This window comes from Oryctolagus cuniculus, chromosome 7 (assembly GCF_964237555.1).
Source record: "Oryctolagus cuniculus chromosome 7, mOryCun1.1, whole genome shotgun sequence".
NCBI lineage: Eukaryota > Metazoa > Chordata > Mammalia > Lagomorpha > Leporidae > Oryctolagus > Oryctolagus cuniculus.
The window spans coordinates 102,585,571-102,602,303 of record NC_091438.1 but is presented as its reverse complement, the minus strand read 5'-3'; the positions used below and the strand labels follow the sequence as shown (position 1 = coordinate 102,602,303).

The following is a 16,733-nucleotide window of genomic DNA, read 5'->3' as shown; positions in this document are numbered from 1 at the left end:
TGTGTCAGTGTGAATTGTTAGTGATTTTCTTAAAATCTGTAAAAGGCATTGAGAAGTTGACATTGTCCATGGAGATATAAGTTTAATATACATAAAAAATCAGGGAATCCCATAAATATAGTGAAACATTATGTGATATAAATTGCAATTATAAATTCTTAGGGAATAGAAATATTAATTAGGACCTCTGTATTACTCGGGAAGTGACCAAATAAAGACTATAACTAGAATATTTCCAAGAAACAGTAACAACTGAATAAAGGGTAGCACTTCATTTGTAGGAGACAGTAGGAATATAAACAAGGAACAAAAACATCTTTCTACATCAGTTTGACTTACCACTTGGAGGGTTTTCTGAAAGATAATACTGAAGGAACCATATGAAGATGTTAGATTAGGAACTAGACTTAGATCCGTTTAAGGTGACTTTGGATCTATCATCATTTACTTTTATGGATTAGTTTTTCTATACTTTAATAATTATTACCACTACTCATATATTTATATACATTCATGCATGAAATTCTATTTTTTTACATTACAGCATCTAATAAATATCATATGGCCAAATCCCGCATGCCTTGGCTTTTAGGTAGGACTAGCTCAATAATCCCAGTAAATAAAAATCCATCTCATTTTTAAAGAGAATCGGAAAATAGTTTATCACCAAGTATACACATTAACTCCAGAGAAATATGATAATTTATAAGCACATAATTATTCTTGGTAGCTCTCTTACATTCAAGGAATTTTTGCTGTTAGTGAATGAATCCCCAGTTACAAGTCTTCAACACAGAAGTACGCCTGTGAGCATGCTTTGAAGTCCTTGCAACTGTTAATATAGAGGCTTTTACTTATGTTCATGATTCCTTATATTCTAGAATTATTTATGCAAAAAGACATTCAAGAGATGGAGAACCACTGAGCAACACTAGTGCAGTCCTAAAGGCCTGATGTGTATGGTGATCTGTCAGCCATTGCTGGAAGTTATATAAGCAGTAAAAAATTTTATCACATCAGCCCTTTCAGAAAATCATACATAAAAAAAAGCTGTCACTGAATTCTGTGACAGAGACCTAGACAGTGAGTTACTTAAGTAGCATAAAACATCCTTTGGGAATCTGTCAAGTGAAGAAAGAGCAGACAGAAATAAATGCAGCATCAGCGCCACAAGTGACAAGGTTGGAAAAGCCCCAGTGGAAAAGAGCAGCGTGAGAGAACACAGCAGTATTGATATTGAGGGACAGAACCTAGAATGATTATTTTGAGAAAGAGACTCATGCACACACTGGTCAATCTAGTAAGAGGCATGCCTGAAACAAGCTTGCAGTAGATGTCTGATCCCATAATAAAAGTAATGTACACCAAGGCTGAGTTTAAATCAGATCTGAGTTGTCCATGTGGCCTCCAATATTCCTTACTTTGATGTCTAATTCTTCTGCTTGTCATCCCGATTTGACATTTTTTTCCTCTGCATTATTCAAAAATACTTTTTTGTATGAAAATCTTAGGATAAGTGAGCTACTATGTTTTCACAGTTTGAGTGAATAGCTTTCATCTACATCCTTAACCACATGTCAGCCAGCCATCTTCCTTCTATTTTACCTTCAGGTTATGCCAGATTGACATTCCCAGTTGCACTGGGGTGGTTCTTTGTAACCCTGGGCACTGTACTTTTCTCCATCCCAAAGACTCCTTTCTCCCTACTTCTTTTTCTTAAAATGTTATTTTATTTAAAAGGCAGAGCAACAGAGAGAAAAGGAGAGTGTCAGAGAAAGAGATAGAGGCAGGTCTTCCATCCACCAGTTTACTCCCCAAATGGCTGCAACAGCCAGGTCGTAAGCGATGCTGAAGCCAGGAGCCAGGAACTCATTTCTGGTCTACCATATAGGTGGCAGGGGCTGCAAGTATTTGGGCCATTATCCACTGCTTTCCTGGGTACTTCAGCAGGGAGCCAGATCCGGAGTGGGTGAGCCAGGGCTTGAACCAGTTCTCTGACATAGAAGGCTGGTAACACAAGTGGATGCTTAATCCACTGTGCCACAATGCCAGCCCCTTCTCCCTACTTCTGTATCCCATCAGCCAGACATAGCCTTTTCTACCTTTAAAAAATATATTTCAGATATCATTTATTCCTGACACTGTACAAAGAGAAATAATTGATGCTTCTTCTTGATACATTTTTATGTTGAAATTTTTGAAATTATCTTTTTAAGATTTATTTTATTTGAAATGTAGAATTACAGAGAGAGGGAGAGACACAGAGAGGAAGAGATCTTCAATGCACTGGGTGATTCTCCAAGTGGCTACAACAAGGAACTCTATCCAGGTCTCCCATATGAGTGGCAAAGGCCCAAAAACTTGAACCATCTTCCAGTGCTGTCCCAAGTGTGTTAGCAGGGAGCTGGGTCAGAAGTGGAGCATCCAGGACTTGAACCAGCACTCATATGGGATGCCAGTATTGCAAGTACTGGCTTAACCCACTGTACCAAAATATCGGCTCCAAAATTTGTACTTTTAAAATAAATTTTATATATGCGACTGGAATGTAATAAATCAAGGACTATCTTATTCATTTTTCTGTTGGCAGCTATTAGCCCAATATCCTGCATACATGGTAGGTGCTCAATAAATGGCACGTAATTAAGCATTATCCAGAATTCTTTTTATAAAAATAATTATTTATTTATAATAGAGACCCAACATAGGAAAGGAGCCCCACCTATTACATTGGAAACCCACTAAATGTTTTAACTGAGTGCTGGAAAAGATAGACACAAACTGTAATAAATAATGACTAATCACTTAAATAATTTCTAACCTACCATATAGTAATATTATATCTAATCTCCTTGTTAGTGGGGATAATTTTCCACTACATGACAAGCATGGATGGACCACTCTGCTGAGCTTCACACCCATGTAGCCAACTGAATGCTGGGTATTGCTACAGTATTTCTAACAGATAACCCAAACATAAGGTATTCTAAACCCAACCCATTAACCAGCCCAACTTGCTTTTTCCTCATTATCTGGTTCTCTTTTATTGCCACTATGATCCCCACAATCACTCAATGTAAAAATCCAATCTCTCTTCTAACTCCCATATCCTTTCATTTGCCAAATCCTAATGAATATACTTTATGAATGTAAAGCAATTCTGTTTCTTTTTCACCATTTACATTGCTAAGTTTACTCCTTTGTCTCTTTGGAATACTACTTCAATACCCTTCCAGTTGGCCACCTCATTTCTGTTATTGTCACCACATTACCAAACCCATCCTCCAGAAAGTATTTTTGACAGTTTTTTGGTTGCTGATATGACCGTGTTACTCCCCAACTAAAATATTTGAATTCATCTAGGACAGAATGTAGTTTCCCTAATGCAAAATGAGAAGTCTCCAGAATTGACATGAACTGCATTTCATTCCGTCTGCCATTTCCAGCAAGAACTATTTGCACCTTTTAACTGTGTGATCTAGAGATACTAAAGAGTTTTCTCAAAATTTAATATTTTTGTAGCATCTCTATGATTCTGTTTCTTTGCTTTCTTTTGCCTACATCAGTTTTCACACCTCTTTTAACCAGGCCTAATCTTACTAATTATTTGAAATTCAGTATAGTCATGATTTGGAATTCAGTTCAAATCCATGTGGCTTCTCCACTTGAAAATTAAGTCAAAAGTCCCTCCTTTGTACTGGAACACTCTGTATATTCTCCTACCTAACACTTAATACTATATAAAAACACTGGGCTTGTATTAAAATTTATGTGACTTTAATTTCAAATGGTTTCAATTATGAAGGATACAATTAAACATTTTAAGTATGAAGTAAATGAGCCACCAATGTGCCCACCACAGAGATTAACATGTTAATATTAAATAATAGACTTCACATTTTAGCATAAATAAAACCTTTTTTAGAAATTTGTAAATATTCATTCCAAAGCTTCCCACTTGTTCCTGAGTGAATGTGTTTAAAATGTCAATGAAGTGCTAACACATTACTAACACATTATGTATATTATTCTTCAAGCTTTGCCTTAAATAATGTCTTTTTGAAATTCACCCTTGATAATGGATATGATTCTAATTGCACCCACAACGTATCAAATTTCCCCCTGCCATATATCCTTGCCCATATTTTGGGTTATTAGATAGATTCAATTCCATTCAATCAGATGGAATTGAACCATAGTTTAATGCTTTAATATTATTATATGAATGAAGTTGGCATTTTTTTTCATTTTTTATTGTTCAATTCAGACTACCTCTCCCTATAAATCATCTTATTATTTTTTATTTTTATTTATTTATTTTGATTTGTCTTTCAGGTTCTTGGTGACTTGGATGATTTATATAATCTGAACACTACTCAATTCTCAGTTGTGTGGGCTACAAGTATTATTTTCTGGCTTCTTAGTTTGTCTTTATACATTGGTATGATATTTGTCATAAAGGAGTTTCTAATTTTAATGTATCAAATGTTATCCTTCTTTTCTTTGTAGCTTGCATTTTTGTAAATTATTTAACAAATTCTGCCTTAGGCCAAAATCATAAAGATTTTTCTATAATTTTTCTAAAGCATTGTGTTTTTTCAGTCTTAACTCTTTAATTCATTTTCAAGTTATTTTTTGTGCTATGTATGATAAAAATTTATCTTTTTCTACAGATAGATGAATAGTTATTCCAGTTATATTTACTTAATCATCATTTGTTTCCCTACCTCTCTTGTCTGTAAAAAGCCTCTTCCCAAACTCTGTTGCATTCCATCAGCTTACTTGACTATTGCTGTGTCAATGCCACATTTTTTCTAATTACGATGGCTTGATATTAAATTTTAATATCTGAAAATAGTAGTCTTTTTTTTCATTTTCAAATTTAGTTTCCTATTCTTGGTTATCATTTCTTCCATAGAAATTTTTGTGGAGATGTACAACCTATATAAACTTTTAAAATTAGTTTGAATTTAAAGATAATTTGTGAGGAATTGACATCTTTGCTATAGTAAATATTATAGTCCAGGAATATGGTATTTCCCTATATTAGGTCTTATTTTGTTTCTTTCAATAAAATTTTTATTTTTTTCATATGGTGTTGCAGATTTTTTTAAGAATTAAATACCTCAGTTTTATATATTTTATGATTTTAAAAGCACTTTTATTAGGGCAGACTTTGGCATAGCAAATAAGATGCTACTTGGGATGCTGTCATTTTCTATCAGTTTGACCTGAGCTCTGCTCCTGATCTAGCTTCCTGCTAATGTGCACCCTGTGAGGTAGCAGGTGATGGCTCAAGCTGTTAGAACCCTGACACCCATGTGGGAGATGCAAATTGAGTTCCTAGCTCCCAACTTCAGCCTGGCCCAACCCCATCTATCTTAGGCATTTAGGGATTAAACTAGATTACTTTTAAATAAATAAAAATAATAAGTTTTTAAAATGTTAAAATGCCTCTTCTAATTTTATTGATTTTATTATATAGAAACATTACTAATATACACATGTTACTCTCACATTCAGACACAGCACTGAGTATATATTCCTAAATATAACCATTAAATTCTTTTTATTTTATGCATACAATAATGTCATCTACATATGACATTTTTTTTTTTTGACAGGCAGAGTGGATAGTGAGAGAGAGACAGAGAGAAAGGTCTTCCTTTGCCATTGGTTCACTCTCCAATGGCCACCGCGGCCGGTGCTCTGCGGCCAGCACACTGCGCTGATCCGAAGCCAAGAGCCAGGTACTTATCCTGGTCTCCCATGCGGGTGCAGGGCCCAAGGGCTTGGGCCATCCTCCACTGTATTCCCTGGCCACAGCAGAGAGCTGGCCTGGGAGGGGCAACCTGGACAGAATCCGGCGCCCCGACTTGGACTAGAACCTGGTGTGCTGGTGCCTCAAGGCGGAGGATTAGCCTAGTGAGCCGCGGCGCCGGCCACATATGACATTTTATTTCTAGAACTTAAATCTTTATATTTTCTTAAATTATGTTTGCATAGATTATAATCCAATTAATTTAGTATATAACCCATTTGTTTACTCATATTTTCAATATTATTTTCAGTTATGATCCACAATGTCATATTTTTTGTAAGCCTCTGCCATATCTGTATTTTCTCATTTGTATTTCTAACATTGTTTAATTGTGCAGTACCTCTTGTATTCTTTTTATTAGCCTTGTTAGAAGTTTTTCTCTACTTATTTCTTTATTTTATTTATTTATTTTTATAATTTTTTAATATAAGGTGAACAAATTTCATGTTCATATACAAGGATTTATGAGCATAGTGATATTTCCCACTCTACCCTCCCCCTTCCTTTCTTATTCTTTCTTCTAATTTTTACAATGATCTACTTTCAGTTTATTTTATAATTATACAATTAACCCTCCACTAGATAAAGAATTAAACAAATAGTGAGAAGGAAAAAACACTGTTCCACAATAGTGGATACAAGGACTGTAAATGATAATCAGTTCTCAAAATGTCAATTTCTCTCATTTACATTACATTTTTGGAACCATATTCATTACCACAGAACAGGAGAAATATATGGTTTTTGTCTTCTTGGGACTGAATTATTTATATAATTTTTCGTATAATACCATTTTGGCTTCTTGGTCTCTTCTAGTGTTTGGTTGGTTTGTTGGTTTTATTTTACATTTCATTAATTTCTACTTTTCATCTTTGCTTTTGCAGCTATTGTCTAATTCTCCATCTACTTTCATAGGTTCTACTCAGTTGCTTTTGGTTTTTATTATACTTGAGTCCTTTTAGTCATCATATTATTTTATTGAAATATTTTGGAGACTACATGGCCTGGATGATACTGATTTCTCTTTTATTCCTTTATACCTTGTAGCCACATATATGGTCAGTTTTCAAAATATTCCTTGTTGCTTATGATAAAAATATACATTCTCTTCTGGGCATAAACTAGGGTTCTGCTGGTGTTATACACTATTTTCCAATATATTTTAAGCTTCTCTGGGACAAATACCACATTTTCATTATTTTTAAATACTTAGAATATAAAAATATCAGTACCTGAAATATGTACTAACTTGGCTATTCTAATCACCTAATAAACCATAGAGCAACATACTGGAAAATGAGTGTTCAACTTCCTGTGTTTGATAGAGATAATCTTCTTTATCCTAAAAATAAGAAATGACTATTAATCTTGTTTTATCTAAAGTAATTTCAATGTTTTGTTAAATGTGGTTATCTAACTAGAGAGAAATTTATATATATATATATATCTTTATGCTGCATAAAAATCATCTCCTTTTCTTAACTCTCTTTATTACCTTATTACATGTAGTAATTTGTGAGTAAATGCATCTCTTTTTGGGCCAATGGTTTTTTTCTTATCCATCATTCTATATTAATTCAGTAATAAAGTAAAAATACTTTATGTATCAGTGATAAAAATGTATTTCATATTTCAGTTTGAATAGTCCATGCCTATTTGTAGAGTTAATACATAATCATAAAGGAGTAAATTGTTTTATATGGTAAATGAATGATATGATAATGATTGATAAGGTTTAATTAGGCAGTGACCCCATTTCTAGTCATATTGTTGATTTGTCATAGTTTTATGTAGGCTATGATACTATAATTTAAGGACTTTAATGAAAATGAATTAATTTGAAAGCTTTTCTTAATTCTGCTACAGTTGATGTTTTTCCTCTCATCTTCTAAAACTTATTTCTATACATGAATGCATTTGAACAGCATCACAGTTGGCATAATCACTATTGTTAGATATAATGAAAGGCAATCAGCATTGAAGGCATTATAATGTGTTTACTGACTTGCCAAATATTATGCCCCTTCCCCCCTCCTCTTCCCCCTCCCCCAAATGCATACAAAATACTGAAGATAAATCATATCCTCTGCTTATAAGGAAGTGAGGAGGTTTTTCTCTCTCATACATACTAGAGAAAGAAGATAGGAGTAGCCAGTTGAATGATAAAAATATCCTTAAGCATTTGATCATATTAAGAGAACAGAGTCTCTGGTAGTGAATATATGATATACTTATGGTTGAGTCTACTATGGTATGCTTTCTGTGGGTTGCAGAGAAAATGTTATTATGCAGTTGCTCTCAATAAACAATGAATATGTTTGGTGTTTGGCAAAGCATTCAACCAGTTATTTAGTGTAAAACTCATTTTTTGCCTATTAAATGTCACATATTCTAAAAATCACTAACTCTGCCCTCACTTTAAAGACAACCTTCCCTTTCTATAAAATCTACTTCTTCTTAGGGCTATAGTGTTAAAATAAACAGGATTTATTTCCTCTGTTTCTGTTACAAAAAAACAACCAAACAAACAAGCAACAAAATAGAAAATTATGGCAACACAAACTAAGTCTCTTTTCCTGCCACCTTCTCATCCTAATACAAGGGCTTTTAACTCTTTCTAATGTATTCATCAGGACAGAAAATGAAAAATAATGTCTCTGTGTGTTACCAGTACTTACTCCATGGGAGATGGCACTTACAGTCTGGTTATGTGACTGAGTGCAAGGAAGAAAGAAACAATCTCCACCTTTTGACCCTTCTGCATTTATGTTGAGCTCTTTCTTCTAAACTGATCAATTTTCACAACATCATTGCATAGCTTTTCTGAGCTGATTAACCTGCTCTCTGTATCCCATTAAATGGGACTGGTAATGGACCCTCATCCACAATAGCCCCTATCAACCAATGTACTAGCATAGTGAGCACTCAATGAAGTGACTGATTGATAATAAAGGAAAAACTCCTTTAGTCAAATATGAACTTAGATTATTAAAAAAGTCTACTTCACGTAATAGTGACTCAAAATGTCTGTGGTTGAAGCATGAGTGGGCAGGGAATGACATGCTGCTTAAATTAACTCATTTAGACTAAGTCAAATTCATTCCTTTGAGAACTCATTATTAGTTCACGTCATAAATACTCAGAATTATGCCCAGTTATGGTCCTTAGAACCAGTCATCCGATTAACTCTAATTTTTGACTACTTTAACAACATTTGGTGTTTTACTTTATAATGCTACTGAAATAGGCTGAATTTTGTTAGAATCCTATGATTCTTCTTTTTGAAAAGAACTTTACCACCATAAGATATTTATATCATATAGGCAACCATTTGGGCTGATATGTATGAAATTCAAAACACAAAAGTATCCATATGTACTATCCATAGCATCTGTATTGATTTATGTAAAAATTTATAAGTAAAAATAATTTTATGCATTTGTGAGAACACTAATCAAATTACAAATTACAAATTTGACATTTGTGAAACAGTTTGTTATATTGGGTTTGTATGGAACAAGATGGTTACCTTTTTTTTTATCTTCAAATAGATAATTAGAATCCATGGCCTCTGTCTTTAAAACACATTAATTCCATATTTGAAAAGCATTTTTATTCATTGTTTCAAGCCATTGAGGTGAAAACATAATAACATACCAGTTAATATAAGCACTTAGTGAGTTCCCATTGTTTTCCTAGCTTTAACCTAGGTATTGTCAGGAAAATCAGGAAATTGTCAACAGAGAATTCCATTCTATATCCCATACTCCTATCTTTCCAGAACATCCTTTATAGAATTCTATCATAGGCCAGCGCTGCGGCTCAATAGGCTAATCCTCTGCCTGCGGCACCGGCACCCCGGGTTTTATTCCCGGTCGGGGCACCGGATTCTGTCCTGGTTGCCCCTCTTCCATTCCAGCTCTCTGCTGTGGCCTGGGAGTATAGTGGAGGATGGCCCAGGTCCGCGCAGCACACCGGCCGCAACACAAGTCATTAGCATAGAGCTGGGTGGAAGTAGAGCAGCCAGGACAGGAACTGTCACCCATGTGGGATGCTGGAGCCACAGGCAGAGGATTAGCCTACTAAGCCACAGCACTGCCACCTATGCTTCAATCTTAAGCACTCAATAGATATTTGAATAAATACTTCAATCTTGGTTAATGTGTGATACTTCATTCATAAAATAAAAATAATATTGTCTAATATATCACCCTCAGATTTACTGAAATAATTCAGGGATTTTACACAGTGGCATAGAGAAGTATTAAGTTATCTTACCTGTCAAAAGCACGTTGAATTTTATCTTTATTTGTTGGACTCTTACTAAGTGCCAGAAATGATTTCATACCATTAAATACTCAGAACACCCCTTTGAATTAGGCAAGAAGTGAATAACTCTCAAATAGCATAATGTCTGCTTAAGACTGCATGCTTAGTTTGGTGACAAAACCGAGGCTCAATAACCCTTCCAACCAGAGCTTTTAACTACCATGCTAGACTACCTTCTGTGTTTGAGTTGAACAAGGAGGTAAAGATATACTCTAGGGGCCGGCACTGTGGCCAATGGGTTAATGCCCTGGCTTAAAGCACCGGCATCCTACATGGGTGCTGATTTGAGACCCAGCTGCTCCACTTCCTGTCCAGCTCTCTGCTGTGGCCCGGGAAAGCAGTAGACGATGGCCCAAGTCCTTGGGCCTCTGCACCCATGTGGGAGACCCGGAAGAAGCTCCTGGCTCCTGGCTTCGGATTGGCACAGCTCTGGCTGTTGCAGCCATCTAGGGAGTGAACCATCAGATGGAATACCTCTCTCTCTCCCCCTCTTTCTCTCTCTCTCTCTCTCTGCCTCTCCTCTCTCTGTGTAACTCTGACTTCCAAATAAATAAATAAATCTTTTTTTAAAAAAAGATATACTCTAAGAGCTTTTCCTAAACTGTACATTCCCCATTTTATTATGCATTGTAAAGTTCTCCAAGTAAATGCTTTTTCCAAATATATTCTGACATATATTAAAATAACTAAGAAACCTTCAGCAAAAATATTACTGAGCATAAATTCCATTGACGATATACATGAACCACATTTCATTCTGAATTTCTGTCATGTTTTATTTTAGATTTAATAATTTTCTTTATTTATTTATTGCTTAGCTTTTTGTATATTTTTCATCAGCCCAACCCATGAATCTCCCTAAGTTTTATGAATTTCCTATCAATATGTTCAAGCACATTGTTGCTCTATCATTTATGTATTATGCAGAAATATGCTCTAAGAGCTTTCTGATGTGATCCAGGGTGCACGGCTTGCTCTCCAGGACTGCTATGAGCTGTTCTCTTGCAACACTTGGGAGTCCCTTTACCTCTCTTACCTTAGGCACTCAGGATGCTAGTTACCATGTTTGTTTCTTTACCATTTTGGTAGCAAATATCCTACTGAAGGTTCATGAAAAGTGGTGCACATAAAGTGAAAATATTGAAAATATGAATATCTGAAAGCATATTTTCCCAGTCTAGCAATTCATTACCCCCAACAATACAGCTGATTTTCAGCTCAGTAAAGTTTAAGGTTCGTTAGCTTTGCTCTCTAGTATCCCCAGCAGTTTCACATTGTCCTTTTCTTTTTAAACACTCTTTAACTCAATGGTTTAAGAAAGACAAGGCAATCTCTTATAATTTTACCTGTGTTCTAACGAAATATCCGTCATTTGGCAGGGTTCCCAATGTGCAGCACAGCTTCATCCTCCTTTACAGTCCCGCAAATAACCAGACCTGACACCAGGAGGCTGTTTCAGTTGTTGCATCCACTCATCAGCTAAGACAAAATGTTACAAAAACCAGTGACAATTACACATGAATTTTATTGAAAATCAGAAGCAAATGAGAGAAAAATGAGAGGCAAGTTAAACGATCGGGACTGGCCACTGATCAGGACCGACATTCCTTACCAGAGTACGGCCCCCAGCAGCGAGTTAAACAGCTTTTTATAGTATTCTGTCCACTAGGGCTCACAATTTCGAACCGGACCCCTGGTATGCAGTGAACAATAAAGAGGAAAACCAGAATATGGTTGTAAGATAACAGTTAACAACAACAAACCCAATAGCAGATCCAAGATATGGTGGTAAGATAACAGTGAAGGACACATTTCTGTCAACCTAGTTCCTGGGAATTTGGGCCCACATAGTTTCACAAGATACACACTTAGACGTTAGCAAGCAAGGCTAATATGTGCAGAAGCAAGAGATCTGCAATTAACTTTTAGCCACACTCACTCCATTTTGATTCTGATTTTACACAATGACAGTGATTCATTTATCTGAACTTAGAGATGTTTTTTGGCTCTGTCTTGCTCTGCTCAGGCCTCTTGAAGAAAATACTACAAAGACCAGATGGCATTAAAAAAAACAACAAACATTTATTTCTCACAATTCTGGAGACTGAGAAGTCCAAGATCAAGGGTCCAACAGATGTGTCTGGTGGGGGCTGGTCTGCATAGACAGCACCTCACATAATGTAAGCCCTCAATGCCCTTATAAAGGAAGCAAGAGGAGGTGCCTTTCCCCTTCTCCCTGTGTCTTTACTTGATAGAAAGGGCAGCACAGCTCTCTGGGGCCTTTTAAAAGAGCATGAATCTTATCCATGATAGCTGTGTCCTGGTAACTTCATCATCTCCAAACGGCACCACCTCCTACTACCATCATCTTAGGCAATAGGGCTCCAACATATGAATTTGGTGGAAACACATGTGTTCAGACCATAACTGGTACAATCTGAACTCTGTTTCCAGTCAGTACTTCTTCTCCAAATGTTGTTTTGTGCAGTAGTGTGGTTTTAAAGGAATTGCTTTATGTAGATATTAATTGGAGACCTGAAATTTCCTAATTAAAAAGATTTTAAATATCTTGGACAGTGTTAGTGTTCTTGTTTTCGAGTTGAAGTTTGATTTTCTTTAATTGGAAGGTAGAACTTACACAAATTTACTTTTATTAAACTTGTGTGTTAAAAAATTTTTAAATCTGATATTTTTCCAAGTATATGATACTTGATAATTGTAGTCACCATAGTATATATTAGATCTCCAGAATTTGTTTTATTAAAGTATTTAAAAGTGAGATTTATTTGAATTAGAGACCTCCAGCCACAGTGGCATGGAGAGGGGCTCCAGGAGAGACAAAACCCAAAAGGGCTGGTGGTAGTGAGGTTTTTAAGCACAATTTGGGCAAGAGTAAAAAATTATCAGCTTGATATTCAGTTACAAGATGGGGGAAAAAACATCAAAAGATCTGATTTAAAATTTTATTTGCCCTGTCTGGCTTGCTCATAAAACAAAAAAGCCATGCAGAATGGTGGGGTGGATAACTTGTTTTTACAATGAACTGTGAGCTCAGGAGGATGGAATCACCACCCCCTTGCTATTCTCATGGGAAAATTGGGAATGCCTAAGGAATGGGGATGATACTGTTGACCTGACTAAAGGGGAAAACAAGCATTTTGTACCCTAAATTTCCACCAGGACTACCTGACTGCCTCTTAACCCATCTGACTCCTCCCATTTCCTCCCTCAGAAGAATGTTAGGAGAACTGGGCTTATCCTTTGACCTACTTCTCAATTCCCTTCCAAAACCACCCCCACCAAGTGCCTGATAATCATCTTTCTACTCTTTATGTAAGTTTGACTTTTTTGATTTTCTGTATCAGTGATGTGATACAAAAATTATCTTTTTGTGTGAAGATTATTTCACTCAGTACAGTATTCATGTATGTTTTACTTTTTTATTTCCATGCTCCAGAGCTTGGCTATTGTAATGTGGCAATAAATATAAAAGTGCAGAAATCCCTTTGAGACAGATATTTTATTTCCTTTGGGTAGATATCCAAAAGTGGAATTTCAGTACCATATGGTAGTTTAATTTTTAATTGTTTGCAAATCTTTCACATTGTTTATAATGACTGTGTAAATTTACCAGAGTATGGGGGGGAGTTCTCCTTTCTCACCCATGCTTGTCATCTTGTTTAAAGAAGATTTATTTTATTAATTTGAAAAGCAGAGTAATAGAGAAAAGACGGAGAGAGAAATCTTCCACCAACTGGTTTACTTCCCAAGTGGCCATAACATCCAGGGCTAGACTATGCTGTAACCAGGAACCTGGAACTCCATCAGGGTCTCTCATGTAAGTGGCAGGTGTAAGGCCCAGTGGATGGGCCATGTGGTTACCTGGCTTCCATCAATGGTGGCAGGGGCTAGAGCCTAGGATGGTGTCTGACTGTGCCATTTTACTAACAGCAGGGACTAAGCACAGGGATCATCCCTCTCTGTCTTCCCAACACATGAGTAGAACACTGGACCTAAAGCAGAGAAGGCAGAACCCAAACTAGCACTCCAATATGGGATGCTGGCATCAAGGAGAGGCTTAACCCAGTGAACCACAAGGCAGTCTCTCCATCCCCTCATCTTTTGACTTTTTGATACTGGCCATCCTAAGTGGTATTGTGAGGAGTCACATGAGTTAATAGGTAGTCAGGGTGGTCCCAATAGAATTTGTGGTGTAAAATGTTTGCTTCCTTCCCCAAAATGGTTTCTTTAGCAAGAGCAAACAGCCTGACTTTCTTCCTTCAGAATCAACAAGTTTACCCTGAGAATAGCAAGGGAGCTCTTCCTGAACTTACAGCTTATTGTGAAAACAAATTACCTATCCCACACTTCTGGATGGTTTTTTGTTTTATCATGAGCAGGCCAGACAGGATGAAGAATTATAAATCAGGTCTTTTGATGGATTTTGTCCCCACCTGGTAACTGAATGCCAGTCTGATTGTCAAGTTTGTTTTTCCTTTGAAATTGTACTTAAAAACCCCACTACCACCAGCCCCTTTGGGTTTTTTCCTCTCTTGGAAGCCCTCCTGCCTGCTGGAAGTCTGGAAGTCTTTGAATCTAATAAATCTTTTTAAATCTCTCTGTTTGTCCACTTGGAAATTCTTCTTCCATGTGAGACAAAGAATTAAGATAATAGTAATAATAATTTCTCCCTCGCTATTTTCCTGTAACAGTATGAATTGAAATCTTATTGTAATTGTAATTTTGATTTGTGTTACTCCGATGGTTAGTGATATTGAGCGCCTTTTCATATGCCTACTGACCATTTGTACCTTGTTTGTGTTCTTTGGGAAAATGTTTACACATGTCCTTTGTCTATATTTATTTTTGAAAGGACAATAAATCAAAAAGGTTTCATTTGCGTATAAAAAACAATGCCAATAAAACTCATTTCATTTTACTGTTACTTGGAAATTTTTTTAGTTCACTGTAAGAGTAAAAACCAAAATATTCATTTATTTGGAAGGCAAAGTAAAAGAGATAGACAGAGACAGAAAAAGACAAAGAGCAACAGAGAGAGAGAGAGAGAGAAATCTTCCATCTGCTAGTTCAGTATCCAAATGGCTGCAAAAACCAGCAGAAGCCAGGAACCTGGATGCTTCCCAGGCACATTAGCAGGGAGCTACATTGAAAGTGGAGTAGCTTGGACTTGAACCATTGCTTTGTTGTGAGATACAGGCATTCTAAGCTGCTGCTTAAGTGGCAACAACATCTGACCTTTTTTCCTATTTTTTTAATTTAGTCATTTTATTTTGTCTTATTTTTGTTATTGAATTTATGAATTTCTTGTATCTTTTTGATATTATCCCCTTAGCAGATATATGGTTTATAATATTTTCTCCCACTTCAAAGGTTCCCTTTTTTATTGATTATTTACTACGTAGAAACTTTTAAATTTGATACAGTCCTACTTATTTATTTGTTTTTAGTTCCTGTGCTTTTGATGTCATACCCAAAAAATTATTGCTAAGTCCAGCATTAAGGATCTTTACACTTATTTCTTCTGTGAGGTTAATGTATAAGTTTTTGAATTGATTTCTGTGTCTAAAACAAGGATCTGACTTCATTCTTTTGCATGTGGATATCCAGTTTTCCTAGTACCAGTTTTTGTAGAGCCTGTCCTTTTCCCATACTGTACATTCTGGCACATTTGTTGACGATTTAATTGATTAACAGATACGTAGGTTTATTTATTGGTTCTCTATTCTGTACCATTTGTGTATCTATCAGCTTTTGTGGAAGCAAAAATACCTAAAAGATTTTAGGTAAAAAAATTAAAAAAAAATTTAGATTTTAGGTAAAAAATACCCAAAAGATTTTTTAGGTATTCCATTAAATCTGTAATCATTTGGGTGGCATGTACAATTTAATAATCTTAATTCTTCCTACCCATAATATGATATTTTTTGCATTTGTTTGTGTCATCTTCAATTTCTTTTTTATATACTTCACAGTTTTTAAGATACAGATCATTCACTTCTTTGGTTTTCTTTTTCCTAAGTGCTGTATTCCTTTGGATACATTTGCAAATGGGTTGTTTTCTTAACCTTCTTTACAGTAAGTTATTGTATAGAAAAATAATTTATAGTACAACTCATTGAGGACAGAGGTCCTACATAGGGAGTAATTGCACAGTGATTCCTGTTGTTTATTTAACAATTGACACTCTTATTTATGATGTCAGTGATCACCCGAGGCTCTTGTCATGAGCTGCCAAGGCTATGGAAGCCTTTTGAGTCCACAAACTCCATCAATATTTAGACAGGGCAAAGTGGAAATTCTCTCCTCCCTTCAGAGAAAAGTACATCCTTCTTTGATGGCCCCTTCTTTCCACTGGGATGTCACTCAAGGAGATCTTTCATGTAGATCCTTTTTTGCAACCGTGTTTTGGCTTTCCATGCCTGAAATACTCTCATGGGCTTTTCAGCCAGATCTGAATGCCTTAAGCTCTGATTCTAAGGTCAGAGTGCAGTTTAGAGCATTTGTCATTCTATGAGTCTGCTGTGTATCCTGTTTCCCATGTTGGATCATTCTCTCCTTTCTA

The 16,733-nt window shown here is 35.8% G+C and overlaps 1 protein-coding gene across 14 annotated transcripts in view; it reads left to right on the top strand.

The window, feature by feature from the left end:
• LRRC7 (leucine rich repeat containing 7) overlaps nt 1-16,733 on the top strand; it is a 586,672-nt gene that overhangs the window by 241,057 nt on the left and 328,882 nt on the right. The gene's annotated exons all lie outside the window — the stretch shown is intronic.